The 12077-nt window shown below is 34.1% G+C and overlaps 1 long non-coding RNA gene across 13 annotated transcripts in view; it reads left to right on the top strand.

Annotated features, from left to right (window-relative positions):
* The window catches only part of LOC105078446 (uncharacterized), a 618316-nt gene that overhangs the window by 200238 nt on the left and 406001 nt on the right, over positions 1-12077 (top strand). The gene's annotated exons all lie outside the window — the stretch shown is intronic.

Genomic DNA, 12077 nt, shown 5'->3' with positions numbered 1-12077 from the left:
ATACTCTTGTAACATCTATGTAAATAATTAGGTCAAATCAAAACCCATAAACCTTTTTGTGAACAAGAATAGTCTTTAGAGATTGCTTAATGATAACAAGATAATAAAAAGTAAAAACAAATCTGAAATCTAAATAAGGAAAAAAGTGTCTTTTTCAATGTTATATGTTGAAAGGCAATTCAAGGATTATCTTGGAGAATGACTTAGTGTGACATTGTTTACTGCTCAGTTATAGTTCCAGACTTAGTAATGCTACAAACTAATTTTATAAAGGTTTCCCCAGTAAAGATGCAATTAATTCCTGTCAGGTGAATCAGGTAATCCCAATGATTATAGATCATAGCCTTGTTGAATTTTAACCAGTTTCATATCTAAGGGAGCAGTCATATCCTAAAAATTCATTTATTTATTAAATTGCAAATCTCACATTTTTCATTTTTTAATTAGTTGAATAAATTTTAACATGAGTCCATTTGTATGAGAGATGATTCTTAGTCTTTTGAAAATTACAGTTTAATACAATATTAATATTATATATATATGGAACTAAAAAAAGAGGAAAAATTTATTAAACCCTGAAATTATGCCTACTCTCAACACTGGCAATCAGTGGAATGTGATTTTAGACATTTGTCTAGCTGTATGTCTCTGTTAGATAAATAATGAAGGTACTCAAGGGAAAGATAAGTGCATCTGGAAAATTTCCTATTAAAACATTTTTAGGGAAAATAATTTTTGTAGGAAACAATTTTTCTAGTAAATGCTCTAGTTCACAAGTATATGAAGTGATACATTTTCAAGTGATTTATATTTAATTTAAACTTCACCTTTATGCTTGAGAAGATTTTATTTTATTCTCTGGAATTTTAGTTTTCTGGAGATACTTGGGAAAATATTAGAAATTTAAAAACTAGCATACAAATGTAAATTTTTATTATTATTTTATCTTACTAAGTTGATAATGGAGACCTTTCTTTATAGTAATATGCTCTATTTTTCCATTGCCTTGCTGGTGTATTGATGTTATACACAGAGTTCAGTTACTATGAAGGCTTGTCATTAATTCCAGGTCTATTTCCAAATACCCAAGAAAAAAATTTTCAACTAATCCCAAAAGACTTATTTTAAGAATGAAGTGAACTCATCCTTTCTTTAGTCCTTGAACCTTTTGAAGAATTGCTATTTAAAAAATCATTTCTTCTTTTACCAATTTCATCTTTTGTCTTTGTCCTTTTTAATCTTGTATTATAAATTTTAACTGTGTCTGCAATGATATTATTTCAAATGCCAAAGAAATATGCATATGAGGATAGTCATCTTCATTTTAATAATCAAGTATAAAAATAAAGCAATAAAGTTTTCATATTGACATTGGACAATGGCAAAAACATTATTTATTCATTATTATTCAACGTACTCAGTGTTCACTAACTTCATAATTTCACACTTTTTTAATAAGAAAAGAAAATTAAAGGATATCTTTTACCATCACAAGAAAAGAACCCTATTTCTCATAATCTATTGAGTATAATCTCCCTCTTAAGTTCATTTTCCACTCATAGAGATGAACCCCTTGAATGTCATAATTCCAGAGTATTTCTTTTCTACTCTTTGTGAGAAAACAAGATATTTATTTTAACAGTTATTTCAATATAATTACCAAAATTTCAAACTGAGTCTTCAAATTAAAAAACAAAAAATGTCAGAACTTTTTTTTAGTAATGTTGACAGTAGCTTTCCCTGAAAAATATAAAACTATACTTTAGGAATATTATTACCACATTAATTTAATCTTATAAATGATGTTTTATTACAATGAAAAGTGTTATTAGAAAAAATAATTTTTGCAAGTTTTGTACTTCTAACAAAGCTGTACTTTTTATTTATAATAAGCAACTTCATCATTACAAGAATATAACTTTACATTTTATAAAGGAATGTACTTATTATCTGAATGAGGATTACACTGAGTTTCAAGGACAATTAAATTATTTTGAATATTGTTTTCATAGCAACAAAGTATCTCAGCTTGGTGTTTTAATACAATGTAGTATTTGAACCAATCTCTCGGCGACCATAGAAGACAGGAAACCTGCTGATGCATGTGATTGCTCTAACTTAAGGGGTTGGCAACCTTTAGTACTTACGCCAGATGGTGACACTGGGACATTTGGACTGGTTACCAGCCTCTGGCAGTAGCTCAACCCCCTCCATCTTTACTGCTATTTGGAGTTACTTCTACTATTCCTGGCCACTGGCATAGACATGATCAATATCGATCTTGGATCTCATGAAATTATCATGGCCTCCAGGTCACTCTACCCTATCTATTCTTAATACTATATAGCAAAAAGAAGAAAAGATATTATGAATCCTAAGAAGGTTGGTTTTTAAAATATTTTTGTTCTACTGTAGATTATTAAATAAGGCATCCAAACTCCAGTGTTTCATTGAGCAATATCTTCATCAAATGGCCATCCTGCCTTAGTGTGACAACCATGGTGATGGGGAACACACTGTATTATTCTGAGGTTGATTTTTTTTTTTTAATAGCTGAAGGCAAGAACGAGTAAAGAATTCAAGTAGGGCTTTAGGATTATGCAAGTCTTAGCTGTGGTGATGTATATGAAAACTTTTGCAGATGTAAAAATTTTATAAACTTGCTCATTGTAAAAATTAAATAGAATAAAAAGAGAAAGAATGACTTCAGCATTAGTCTAGGCTCATTTCCATTATTCTTTGCATTCATTAACCTATAAAAATGAACAAAGTAGATAATAGTGGAATTAAAAACTCACTGAGTACCTTTTAATGTCTGGTGTGCTGCATTCATTTCTTTCCATTAGCACGTCTCCAAACGAGTCTAGACGGTGGCACTTTGCCTATACAGTTGCAGTAACTTCTCTATTTGTTGCCTCATTTTTCTCTGTATTGTTAAACAATCAAAATTTCTCATAAACAAGTTTGAAATAATGAGGGAGAAAAGTCATTAATTTCACATAGGGGAACTAAACTTTTAAACAACAACAAAACCCCCAGAATCTTCCAACCAGAAAGAGCCACTGGAACCAATGGCACTTATCCCTCTGATTATTTTAAGGCAGTCAACAGTTCTCACTCAACACAGTTTGGGTCAGTTTTTGATTTCCAAGGAAAAGACTCCATATTCAATTGCAAAATACAGAAGCATTCTTATTTTATGCTGGTTTCAAGTAGCATGGCTTTAAGAATGCCTCTTAAAAACTCCGGTTCCTATTATTTTGGAAGCATTTTAGACTTCTTTGTAATTCAAGAATGCTTTGTGGAAGATTTTGCCACTCTGGGTTTATCTTGACATGTAGGCTTTTTAGAAATACAAAGCTTTTCCTTCTTAGGAGTATCAAGCTCTCACAGGTTGAGAGACTTGATGTGTGCAAACAAGTATAGAACTAGACTGAAGGCAAAATGGCACGTTTATTTTCTTTTTCACTCTCTGACCCATTATCTACCCAAAAGCTAGAATAATATTTATAGAATGCAAGTGGGATGATTGTTCTCATTCAAACATAGCAATTATGTTTTTGTGCACTGGACGTGTATTCCTCATCATGGTCTGCAGGGTATGGTATAGAATCTGGACATTGTACTTCTCCAGCCTTAACTTAGAGTGAAAATTGGAACCATCTAGACTAAAACCACAATGCGTAAGAGGACTAAGAAATGAAGACTGGCTCCATAAACATGATTTTACTATCCAGGGAATTCTTGCCCAGGAAGAAAAATAACTTTGTTTCAAAAACATCTAGAACTAAAGAACAGGTTACTCAATTTGCCCCCCCCTCAGGGTAAAGGACTCCTTTATCAGACAGTGATTCTGGATTTCTCTGTAGCTGTTTATTCTTCGTAGTTTATTTCAAACCCTCAACTCTCTGTTTCCCTCAGCCCTAAATTTTTATATAAGAAATTTTGTCCATGATAATAAGCCCCACATTGAAAGTTCTGCGTTAAATCAGACTGCAAGAATATAAAAAATATCTTGTCCTTAACATCGCCCTTCAGAGGTGCTACGAAGAATCTGTCAAAGTCAGTGTCTCTCTATGTGGTGATTGATCAACAAGGCTCAGCTTAATCAGCAGGTGTTTTTGGTGATCTTCTAGGAGGTTGCTCTTTAAGCTGCAGTTATCGTGTCTTTTTTCATCTCTGGCTCTTCATCTTCCTGAATTATTCCCTTTCTTCAGCAGTCTGTTTAAATATTCTTTCCTCGGAGGGCTTCTCCTGCACTCCATCCACTTAGGACCTGCATCTTCCTTCTTTTTCTCTACTACAGAACTGTGTTCATTGTCTATAATTATTCATAATTTGAAGTGGTGGATTTGATTACCCAAACTGTTCACTGCTTGTTTTCTTCCACTGGATGTAATCATGAGGAACTTAGGGACTACCAGGCTATTCTCAGTAAAAAATCCTGAATGAATGTGGGAATAGATAGACAGACAGACAGACAGACAGACAGACAGACAGACAGATAGATAAAACTAGCTATAGTAGACAACTGAAGATACAAAATCAAGTGAGATACAGTTCTTCCTCAAGAACTTCTCAGGGGTCAAATAAAGAATACATGGAATTTAATATCTGTTTAGTCTATGTACATGGGCATTTCAAAGTAATGCAGATTAGAACAGTAATTGCTGGTTTGTGATGAAATAAACTTGACATATCACCTTCAGGTAGGAAAAAATGATGTGAGTGACTTGAGTGATTGAGAAAGGGAAAATATTAGCCAGAAAAAAAAAATCAAATAATCTAGCATGCTAAAGTCTGACTGGACTGTCATACTATCAGTGAAAAAAGAGCCTGACCACCTTTATCCTATATTAAGGAAGCAGAGTCTCTAATTATGTGGTGAGATATGGATGAGTTGGCACTGGGCTGTTAGTTATCAACTGACATAACAAATTATTACAAAATTTAGTTACTTAAAACAATAAACATTTACTAACTCAAACAATTTCTACAAGTCTGGATTTAGGGGGTGATTTAGGTGGTTCTCTTGTAGGGGTTCTCGGATGATGTTTGCCAGGACTGCATGAAGGTTTGACTAGAACTGGAGAATCCACTACAGGATATATGTGTATATGAATGTATCTATACACACATATACATGTAAAAATCAACAAGTCAAACAGCATTTATTTGATTGACTGTTTGCTGGAAATATCTTAGCTGACATGAATCTCCCATAAGTTTTATCAACTGATAAAGCCTTAGCAGGAGTCCGTTAAGTCTGGTAAGTTTTCTGCGAAAATGTATGCTAATCCTTCAGTTTACTGGAGTAAACTGCAGGAAAATTTGCCAGGAGAGCTACAAGGGACAATGTTTCCAGTACTCAGGATATTTAGATCCTAAGAGAAATATTTCTGATAAACCACAGGTTATCCTGCTGTGAATGTCTTCGTATTCAAGGCACTCACCAACCATGTGTGATCTCAGCGCAAACTGGTGTGCTTGCCAGGAGAACAGCGGGAGTGTGTGAAGAAAAACATTATGCTCTCTGCCCTACCATAGAGATGAAGATCAGAAGAAATGATCTAGAAAAAAATGACAGTGGAGAAATTTTTGTGTATTAGGTACATTAGCTCTCTCTCCCCGTCTTGAAGGAGTGGCCTTCTTTGGGAGATGTCCTGTGGGATTCGGTTGTGCGACCCCACCTAGCCGCTAGAGCCAGGCATTCGAGGAGTTTTCCCTGCATGCACCCTCTTGCTGTGGTGAGGCTGCTGCTGCAGCATCCTGGTGGGTGAGGGGACTGGCCCCTGGACTGGCTGGAAGGGCCACCAGGATAGCTGTGTGCATTGGTAAGGCAGCCTGTTGGTGACAACAGATTAGATAGAAAATTTCAAAATGGGACCTGCCAGCTGTGTCATCAGCAAGATAGCCTGAGATCTTAAAAATGGCTCCTCCTACGGACTTAGGGCATGAGAATTATCACAGCTGTTTTCTCCTCCTCTGGCAGACGCATTGAGATTAGTTAAGTGGGTCCCCTTCACTGTGGTCCGTGGATTTTTCAATTTGGTGTTTTTGTGAGTTCACACATGGGCCCTTTAAGAGCAGGTTTTCCGTTTCCTACAGTTCTGCAGTCTTCCTGGACATGTTCCTTGTTGGTTTTCAAAGCCAGGTGCTTTGGGGGGCCTGTCTCTCCTGTGCAGGTTCTACAGGCTGGGGTGCTTGATGCAGAGCTTGAGTCCCTTGCTCCTCAGGGGAAAGATCTGTGACGTTATGATCCTTCCTGGTTGTGAAACGCTGTGGCTACTGTGTGGGTTTTTCCTTGGCGAGACAGGACCCCTGCCTCTCCCATCCACCTAGATGCTGCCCTTTTACTGCGTTTTGTGGAGGCTCTGTTCACTCAGTTTTCAGGTCTCTTTCTAAGGATATTATCCTGTCTATAATTGTAGATTTGTTGTGTCTCTGGGAGGAGGTGAGTTCAGGATTTTCCTAGGCTGCCGTCGTCTTGAACTCTCCCTCTATGAATTACTCCTGTCTCTGGGAACACAGCTACTCTACTTTGAAATATCAAGTCACATTTGACCTTACAAAGGTGTTAAAATATTAGCTTATTTTTTTTTCCTATTTCTCTGAGAACAAACTTATCCTCCTATGATTTGCCATAGATGAGAACATTCATGGATTTCACAGTGTCATGGAAGGTGTCATAGATTGGATATTATCATTTTTAGGTATATGTTTAAGTCCTCACTCCTCATAAAATTAAATGTGACCTTTTTTGGAAATAGGGTATTAGTAGATATAATCAAGTTGAGTTCCTACTGGAGAACAGTGAATCTTTAATACAGTGTAACTGGTGTCCTTATAAGAGAGGAGCAAAGACACAGAGACAGAAGGAAGATAGTCATGTGAAGACAGGCAGAGCTTAGAGTTATGCTGCCACAAGCCAAGGGATGCCCTGGGCCACCAGAAGCTGGAAGAGGCACAGAAAGATCCTCCCCTAGAGGCTTCAGAGGAAACATGACCCTTCCAACACCTGATTTCAGGCTTTTAGATTCCAGAACAATAAGACAGTAAGTTGCTATTGTTTTTAAGCCATCTAGTTGTGGTAAGCAGTTAGGACCACCCTAATAAATTAAGACAAAAGGTCTCATTGTTCCTTGGAATTAAAATAATTTGGTTGCTTTGCAACTTCAGGTCTTTGATGGTCACCAAAAAGTTAAAATTTGAACTTTACTTGCATTTTTCTCATTATTGTGTAGGAATTATATTCTTTGCAGTGCTCTACCTTATGAACAAGCTTGCCTTCCTTCTTGAAAATAATTTCCTGGATATATATTCCCATGTGAAAAGGATTTCCTGGTTTATCCTTGACTCTGTCACCCCATTGTGCTTTGGCTTGCCTTGTTTCTGACAAGGCTGATGTCATTCTTAGCTTTGCTTTTTTGTATATAATACATCATTTTTTTTTTTTTTTTTGCTTTTGCTTTCTTTATCTTTCAATATAAAAACTAATTTATCACTGGTTTTTAGCAAATGGACAATAATGTACCCTGGTATGGTTTCCTTGTTATGTCCTTTGGCCGAGAAATGATCTATTGAAAATGAGAAAGAGAATTCATTAGGGTCACCTTGATAGTTTACCTTCTGTCATGGATTAATGTCTTTTACTATGGGTGATCCAGTTTTATATATTTTCAAATTGATTCATGTATTTTGTTTAAGTGTCATTTGTTAAAAGAAGGAGGGTAAAATTAATCTTTTTAATTTTGTCTTTGCCATCACAAACTTAAAATATATACTTGATATAATTCTTTAAATTTGAGTTGCTTTGATAACTATTATAAAATGGAACATTTTTCATATTTTATTAAGAATTATTTATTGATAGCTTCTATGTATATACTTGTACTTTGTAAATTATTTTCTTTTGCCACTTTTAAACATTTTGGTTTTGAATATGCAAGTAATGGAGGACTACTTGTAGTCCTTGTAAACTTTAAATCTAATACAAAACCACATATTATATATATAAATAATAAAGCCAGATATTCACTACTTGCCCATATAATTCTATTAAATGTATAGCAACCTATGTTATTGAACACATTGCCAGATGTTGAGACACATTCTGTTATAAACAGCTTATAAAGGAATAAATGAGAAACAATATGAATTAACTTATTAATATGAATTAACTTCCTCTCCCATCTGGGAAGCTAGAGAATCGATACTGGCATGAATGTTGGTACCCTGTGGCTTCGTTTCTCCAATATTGCTTACCAGACATCAGCCCAGAGTTGTAAGAAAATGTCTTGGTCCAAACCTCGTAGGAGGACATCTACTTGTTGGAAAATAATTAAAAGAGATGCAAATGAGTCTAAAAATGTAGTTTATTTCCAATCTCTCCTAATAAAAACTAGAATGGAGGGCAACTTTATGCCTAGTCCAGAAAATCCAGGAAAATTCAGAATATCCAGAATCGATGTATCATGGTAATTTTATTCCCATATAATTTATTTAGAAATATATATGAATTATAATTTATTTAATGGTCATTTCTTTTGCTCCTAGAACTCACATTTCCAGACAATTTTTCTCACAGAATTTGGTCATGTATCATATGTATTTACAGTTTAAAGCTTTGTATTAATTATGCATTTATATTTCTCTGCAACAGATTTATGCATATAGAATGAATTTTAATATATAGGCATTACCGTGATGCTTTAGAGCGTTATACTGAATAATTATTCTGAGTTATGTTATTATAGTTGTTATTGAGTTCATATTTAATCCAAGCAACAAAATATATTTTTATTTTGAAATATAATTTTCAAATCAAATAATATTATATAAGGGAATCATCTATAATGGGGTAGATAGATCTTTGTAAAAACTATTCTGTGCATCCATGATTTAGTATTTTTAAATGTTAGAATAAAACATTATTCAGTGATTCTTAATAACAAAATGACAAAAAGATATGGGCACTTTTATGAGTGGGGATTATGGAAGGTGCATTCATGATTGTTGATTAGTACATTATTTCAGTAAAATCCACAACAGCGGAACTTCAACATATTCTTACTAAATTAATCTAAATCCAATAAACTCATGGTGAGAATGAATAAAAGTGAGGAGAAATAATCCAAGAATGACAGTGATAAGGAGCCTTGTTCCAAAAGGAAATTCGCATTTCAATAAACTTGTGGGAAAAGCTATGAAAATATGCCCCCTATTACTCAGAAAACAAGTTGAAGAAAATATATTCCCTCATACTTGAAAATGCAGTTATCATATTTTGGATTTAAGTATGGATTTTTAAGCCACCTCCTCCTTTAAATATGAAGCACAGATATAGGTGAATAAAAGTGTACATTAAGATTTTTCTCATTAGTAAGAATAGTGAACATTCAGAAATGTTAGCAGTTTGTTATTTCCCCATATGCTTTTTACAAATTTTGAATATTCAGATATTGACATGGAGAGATACTGTCTTCATCATCGTCATGCATTTGTTACCTGATTGACATAATTTGCTGACACCTGCAACTCTACTGGATTTATTGGAGCCTCTTATGAGACACACTGCTTTGTCTCATAGGAGCAATGCATTGTTTTACAACAGAGGATAGAACAGAGAAGTTCATTAACATTAAAAAATGTCTTTTACCTCTCATGACCATGGAGAATGGTAGAGTGTTTGCAAAATAAGAAAATGGATTAATGCTGATTTTCACAGTAAAGCCCTTTTCATTTTATGGCTTACTTTCCTATTGTATGTAGGAAAGCATTTGTAGAAAATAAAGTAGGTTAATTCATGTCAAGAACAGTAGGTGATACATACTTCTCAAAACAAAAGACTTAAAATGAAAAAAAAATCTCATTAAGTTTGTGTTTTCATCAGAGATTAATGGATATCTAGGTTTTTCAATGTGCTTCCTAATCTCAAGAAAATCACTAGACAAAATTCTATTTTGTTATAGTACTAGGATTTGCTGCCAGTTTCTAGGTTACATCAGGAAATTCTTATCTCTAGAATACAATAGTTTTAGTATTTTAACCATTCTGTGTAAGTGAGAACAAAATTCAGAAATTACAGAAAGAATACTCTCTGTGTTGATCTATCCATAAACTTTCCCTTCTATTTATAAGTACACTGCTATTTTTGGCACATGGACAAATATATTTCAGTTCTGTAGCCTTTTTTTTTTCTAATTGAAGTGCCATCAGTTACAATGTGTTAATTTCTGGTGTATAGCACAATGTTACAGTCATGCATATACATATGTATATTCGTTTTCATTAAAGGTTATTACAAGATATTGAATATAGTTCTCTGTGCTATACAGCTGTAGCCTTTTAATCTTAGAAGTGGACTTTTAAAACATGTAGCAGCTGAAAGCTTCATTGTGTAGCCTCATGCATAATCACATAATCCATTGGCAGAGACACAGTAGTGGAATTAAAATAGCATTTTGTAGGGTTAATTTGGTTTCTGGTAAATGCTGAAAACTATAACTAGGTTTTTAAGGACTATTTTAAGACTACAATTGTATATGATTGAAATAAATTCTTTACCCACATACAATGCAAATACCTTATTATCCTAATGAAAGAAATGGTCACATCTTCTTTATTAAGAAGAAAAAAATTTTTTTTCTTCAGATTCATAATGGAATTTGAGTGCTATGTGTACTGTCACACAGTGTCAGTGCACTCAGGTGCATGTCCAAGAGTCAGAGTGAAGCCATCTTCATATTTTGCCTTTTTTCCTCCATTTCTCTGCCCCTCTTTGTCTCTTTTTGTCTCTCATCTCTCATCTCTCTCTCTCCCTCCCTCCCTCTCTCTGCCTTTATGGTTTTCTTATATGATTAATAGCAAAGAATGTTTGAAAAATATGTGATGGTATATAAAAATTCAAAAAATATAAAAAAGTATATATGTTTAAAAACTTCTCCCTCTTCCAAACCCCAAATGTGAGCCTTGACTCATCCTCCTACTTTCCCCCCCAGGAAGTAACCACTGACAAACACGTATCATACCAAGTTCCAAAAGATTTATCTGAAAATACCAATATGCCTACGTGTATACTTATTGATATTTTTTAGTATATATAACCGGCTTATTCTCTTCATCTTTCCACTCATCTTTAAATGTTTGATATCAATACACACATACTATATATATACACACACACACACACATATATACACACACACACACACATATATACACGTTAACTCATGTTTGTATAGAAGTCTCTATTTTGAGTATATCACATCTACTTTTATATTGATGGACCTTTAGATTATTTTTCAATGTTATGCTGTTACAGAAAATTCTGAAAAGAAGCTTGTGTGTGTGTGTGTGTTTGTATGTGTGTGTGTGTCTTGGCACTCATGAGAGTATATATGAGTAGATTTAAAGCATCCTAAATATTCTGATAAATGAGTTTGTATGCTTTTCATCACTATTTTTCTGTCAGTTTACATTCCTTCAAAAGTATGTATTTTTATTTATTTTAATTTTTAAATTTATTGAAGGGGACTTTGAGATACTGTGAGTTGGTAATGATCATAATTTTGTGCTCCTGAGTCATATGCCTGCCCTGAGTCATTCGTGGCAATGAATTAGTAAATGACAAAATAGTGTATGATGTTCATACCTCACTGCACTTATCAGGCAAGAGTATAAAAATAGATCTAGTCCATCGCTCAGATGTTCTAACATTGGATGGAAAATGACAAGTAGAAATGCCTTTTGTTTTACTGTGCATGAGTAGCTGTTGATGTTCGGATGGATATCTGTCCAGAACTTCTGCAAAGATCATGTTTATTGACATATAGAAATTCACTGAAGGCAACAGAAACTGAAATGAGGGATTTATTATATGTAGGTTTTTATTCAGTTAAACTCAAGACTGCAGCTAAGGCTTGGGCGCAGGCTAGATTCTCAGCCTAGGATGCTGCAAGTTCTTTTATTCAGCCCCTAATCTTTGCTCCTCTCTGAGTGTTGGTTTTGTTGATCTCTTTCCATATAGAATATCTTTCTCTATTTTCCAGACCACATAGTAGATAGTCTTTCTGAGA

The sequence above is a fragment of the Camelus bactrianus genome, chromosome 6 (assembly GCF_048773025.1).
Source record: "Camelus bactrianus isolate YW-2024 breed Bactrian camel chromosome 6, ASM4877302v1, whole genome shotgun sequence".
Taxonomy (NCBI): Eukaryota; Metazoa; Chordata; class Mammalia; order Artiodactyla; family Camelidae; genus Camelus; species Camelus bactrianus.
This window is presented reverse-complemented; position numbering and strand designations above follow the sequence as displayed.